The sequence below is a fragment of the Pygoscelis adeliae genome, unplaced genomic scaffold (genome assembly GCF_000699105.1).
Source record: "Pygoscelis adeliae isolate BGI_AS28 unplaced genomic scaffold, ASM69910v1 Scaffold3, whole genome shotgun sequence".
Classification (NCBI taxonomy): Eukaryota; Metazoa; Chordata; class Aves; order Sphenisciformes; family Spheniscidae; genus Pygoscelis; species Pygoscelis adeliae.
This window is the reverse complement of record NW_008824446.1, coordinates 2,042,069-2,047,636: the sequence shown is the minus strand read 5'-3', so window position 1 is coordinate 2,047,636 and position 5,568 is coordinate 2,042,069.

Sequence of the window (5,568 nt, the reverse complement as noted above, 5' to 3'; positions counted from 1 at the left end):
GGCCGGCTGAGGTTACACGCGTGCGGGGTGGTGTCCTCCTGCTCCCGTCCCTCTCCGGAAGGGTGTCGGCGGGCCGGGGGTATTTTCTGGCTCTCTGGAAGGGCTGTCGCTGTGCCATTTATTCTTGCCGCTTGATGTGTCAGAAAATAGATTCTCCAGCAAAGTGTGGGTTTCCGGGGAGCTAACACATCGAGGCTTCAGCCTACTTATTTTTGTCATAAACTGTGTTTGCATAATCCATCAAATCTGCTCTTCTGGAAGAGCATCACTGCCGAACGTGTACCTACCGCTTACCGCAGTAATTGCAATAAGGCCCTTAAGCAAACCAGGCATAACTGCGAACTGCAACATTAGAGGACAAGGAATGCGACCCTTTACTCCTAACACTGCTTGAAGAGGTAAATCACAATACAAGCTGGTTTCCTAAACTACCTCAGAAAATACGTAGCTATTTCAAGGGACAGAATTGTAGATGGAGCAAGAAAAGGACCTAGTTTATTGGTCTGAATGTTATTTTTCTACAAGTAAGCTTCCTGCTACTCTTCACTGAAAGTACTCCATCCTGGAAGGCGCTGTAAAGGAAGCAAAAGGCCTTTGGAACAGCTTATTTAGGTGAAAATAATAGAGACAATCCAGAAGTAACAGAGTTAGGGTTAAAATATTTCTAGTAACAGACACAATTGGGAGAAAGAAATGGTCTTCTGATTCCCATTGGTGTTTAAGACCCTTCTCAATATTGAAACATTGCAATGAAATACCTTTTCTCATTGTAACTTACGGCCTCCTGAAAACGTGCCATTTGGTTCTGCTGAGCTTCATTAATATGTGGTATATTTATTAAATTCTTTATTAGCTCACTGTGCAGATTTTTCATAAACAAATGTAATCTTACTTAAACAGAAATCATCCACCTCTATTTGAAACACTGGGGATTGTCAGATTCCTATCACTTTAGGCCACTCACAGCATCATTTCCTTTTGAAATCTTGACAAATTGAGTTTTCTCCTTTTTACCTGAAATTTTCTGACCATTAACCGATCGCCTATACATAAATACTAGCTCATACTCTGCATATTGAGACATGTCTGCAGACTAGGGAATGGAAAAAACCCTGGCTGAAAGTAAGGCTTTCTCTTCTGATGTTTAGCATTTTCAAACAAAGATTAACAATTACTTTGTTAGTAATTTCCCTTTTTGCAAGCACGTGGTTTATATGGAGACAGAGTTCACAAAGAGCAACCAACATGAAACGATTATGTCAGGCTGCAATGTAGGGCACACTGAGAGCAAAACCTAATCTCCGAGAGGTTTCCACTTCATCTGCACTCATCTGCGTAATCAGCTTTTCATCTTGTCATAGGATAAATGCAACCTGCCTTCTGCTTCATTTACCCTATATAGAACACTAGTATAGATTTGTATGAAGCGAGCGGTAAGAGCTTATGCAGAAACATATTCGGAAGGGAACTTGAAACCATGCAGTTTTTAAAGGAACATTAAAGGTTGGAAGTCATCGATTTGCTAAGTTGATACACTAATTAGAGTTAAAAGCTATTCACTACATCTAGTATGCAAACTGACCCTGCTTTAGATGAAACAATCCTTACTTTCAGCTACCATTTGATTTCTTAATCTCTGACTTTGTGGATGGTAAACAACGATAGCTGTTGCTTAAACCTTTCAGGAGCTTTTATAAACTGTTGAATTCCAGTGAATAACCCAAGCTGTTGAGTGGAACTAGTATGATTATCACTTGTTTTAGTCTCAGTTCAACTGAGCGTGGAAGGCTTATACAAGTGAAGACCTTCATGGAACAAAGGAATGAGTAACAGCCTCCTGTTCAGGCTGCTCCTTTATTTGGAAAAGTATCGCCAGAAATCATACCTACTCATCAAATGAAACACTTCAACAAAAATGTCCTCAGAAGCAATGTCTGAATTGGAAAGGTACTGACTGACTTTGATGTCTGGAAACCTAAGTCTGAACTAAGTTCTAAGGGCTAACAATGAGGATACAGGCTGGCCAACTGAATGGTTATGATACTTTGTGCTGTTCTCTCAAAGGATGAGTATTTTTCTGTACTATTGTCAGAAAAATGTTCATGAAGTTGTATGGGTAATCTCCTAGAGGTACATGAGGAAAACATGAACTGTATGATGCAAAAAGGGGAGTAGGAAAGGTATCACAGCTTGCTGCCAAAGCAGTTATTACCAGTCTATTTGAACTTGAAGAACTAAAAAGCAAAAAGCCATCCTGTATAAGCCAGCTCCATTTTCCTTTTTTTTATGCCCGCAGCAAATTCTCATCCCTGAACAGATGTTTCCATCTTTTAATGTTTATTTTCTTGTCTTAACATTGCACATCAGAGCTGACACTTCAGTGTAACAGGGATATAAGATTTCATATTTTTAACTTAAAATTAATACTTTGAATTCTCATTAAATTCAGGTCCATAATTCGACAATTCATTGTCTACTCATATTTGCATGGCCAGTTTTGAACCCCACAAAATTAAATTTTTTCCTGACTTGTTTAGATACATGAATTGAATGTGTTTATAGCATAGTATATATGCCCAGAACTCTGTATCCTTCAGTTCCTCCTCCCACACCCCCTCAAATCCCCCTTGTGTCATCATCCCATATTCTTTAACCCACACCATCCCATGCCTTGGAACAGCAGTATGAGCTGTGCTCATTTGTTTCATCATTCCAGGGATTCCATGCACTAACTACTACTTCAGATCGTGATCCCTTTTCTGTCCCCCCTGCCAGTTTTCTTCTCATGTCTAAAAATCGGCAGAGATTCTGCTCAATAATACTGAAAATAAATTGTGAAATTTTATGGAGTCCTTAACAGGATCAGTTACAATTCTGGCATAACTGGTAGACAAAAAAAGAAATCATCTAGTTAAGTGTAAGACACTACCTGTTTTCTTAAAAATTATTAAAATAAATAAAACTTGACTTGTAGGACCTAGATTATGCCGTATCTTCATACAGAAAACACGATGCAATAGCACTATTTATATGAACAACATAAATGCAAATATAGTGGAATGCATTTATAAAAAGGGTTGGATGGATTTTTTTTGAGCAGAGTGGGTTTTTTTGTCTCTGCAACATATATTATAATGCATTGTGTTAATTTGGTTTATTCATAAATTCTTGACCCAAAAACAGCTAATACAGAAATATTACAGTTTACATTAACAATCCATTTGTCATGTATCAATATCAAAGATTTTATCCTAATGAGACAGATTTGCCCATTTCAAATTATACCAAATCTAATTTTTCAATTCACCCAAACAATGAAGTAACTTTGGCCAAAATGGCTTTCTGTCTGATTAATAAATATGGAACTTCAAAAGATAGCAGAGGAGAATCCTTGTAATTTTCAAAATTCTGAATGTATAAGACTTTGCAGTACGGCCAACTCTTGCTATTAAATGACCTGATTTTGGACAGGAGGGAAGCCAATCTTACAACAAAAGCAAGTGTGTGTTTGCAAATTTCTGACAGCAGGGTGAAAAATGACTTATCTTTAGGGGAAAGGAACATGATCAGGACTGCTGCAGAAAGCAGACAAGATGTTACAGAAAACTTAATGTGGAAGATCTCTCTGGAAATGAACATGTATTTAAGTGACTAAAACATTGCTAATGGTAAGGGTCTTAGTAGGACCAATTTCGTCAGTACTTTGATACTGAGATATTCTCTGCCAGGCTTGAGTACAAGAAGGAAATAAAACAAACTGTGGCAATTAAAATTTGAAAATAAAGGAATAATACCAAGAAAAAAAATCACTTGATTCACATACTGTAGTCTGAAAACACATGCATGGAAATGTCAAACATTCTCTAATGATTATAAATACAGACTATTTGTCTGTTGTGATATTTTAAAAAGGAGGAGTTTACTGTTTGGCATATACTACATACTAACAGATTTACATGAAACTATTACACCGTAAAATCCTTATGAAATCAATAAAATTGGCATGACTACTTCTTATGCAAACTAAACACTCAGATTGTGAGCGAAGTGTGAGTGTGTGGTATTAAATATTTTCTGGGAAAGACTAACAGCAACTGTAGAAACAGCCTTTTATTTAAGTGAGGCTAGTAGTGGAGTGCTGTGCCAAAAAAAAAAAAAAAAAAGGGTAGTATATAATGACATGATATACATATCAGTTATCTGGCTGAAAGATTGTGGAGACAAACTGCCCTCAGAAATGGTCTTAAGGAACAAAAAGCCTTAGGACAGCAGAAACTCATCACCACTCTTACCTCTCCCCACCTCTCTTTCTCTCTTCCAGATACATATGCTATTTTACAGCCACTAGTGAATTGAGAATCAAACATGTAGCACTACAGGTACATTTCCTGAAGCAGAAGTGGATTCAGTGTGCATAGAGATGTTAAAAAAAAAGTTATAACTAAAAGCCCAATTATTGTATACTGAAAGGTTACATTCAAAATAAAGGGTAAATGAAAAACAGTGCAGAGCACTGATGGAGAGTCTCTTGGTTTCCATGTCACTCTCAGCACACTAAACTATATACTGATAAAAGCAGCTATAAAGCAATTCAGACTTCTGTCTCCAGTATGCCACTGTAGCATTTTTGTACTTGATGTATATGCCAAAGTTTAAAAAGTCAGGAGAGAAAATAAAGAGACTAAAATAATAACAAAAGCTTACTCAACAGATAGACTGTCTCTTACAAATGCTTACTTAAGAAAAAACCCCGAACTCAATGAACCAAAGTTTTTAATACAAAACAGGAGCTGGTTCTGCATAATAAATAAAAATATGGGAAAACAAGCCATATTCTATCTACCTATATCAAAGGCTTAAACACATTTTAACCAGATGCAGTTTAGCAACAGTAACAATTAAGTAGAATTAATTAGATTCAAAATTAGAATTTCTCAGGGCTAGTAGTCTAAAAGGAAAGGTGGGGAAGAAGAAGAAAAAAAGAAATATATGGACAAACAAAAAACAGTTGTGCCTTTTCTAAAACATGTATGTTCAGCAGCGTTGTATGAAAATAATTAGGAAATAAATTCAGAACCATAGAATGGCTCTTGTAACCTCTCTGAAAATAACTGAACTTAATTCAAACTATTTTTGGTAATCTGAAGGTGCTTTACAAAATTTAATTAAACTATTACCTTGTCAGAATCTCAGTTTCATGCTTTGGAGAATCAAGGAACACACTAAGAGGAAGTTGCTTGTCTAGGGTCACCACAAGTAAGTGGCCGAGATGAAAAACATCCAATTCTCTGCATAGTTTGCAAAGATGGACTGTTACTTCTTCCTGCATGATGCACAAAAAAATGTTAGTCCAAACAGTGACAGGAGTAGATCACAATATAATACTTCCAGACCACAATTAGCTAGTAAGTCTAGAAATTATATTCTTTATGAAAAAACCTTTATTCCAAACAAATCCTCCTTATGTCTCTGTTTTGTTTTTTTTTCCTCAATTTATTCAGATTAAAAAAAAGAAATCACACATTCAGCTGCTCTGCAAACACTATAAATATTTGGAAGGAGAAAAAC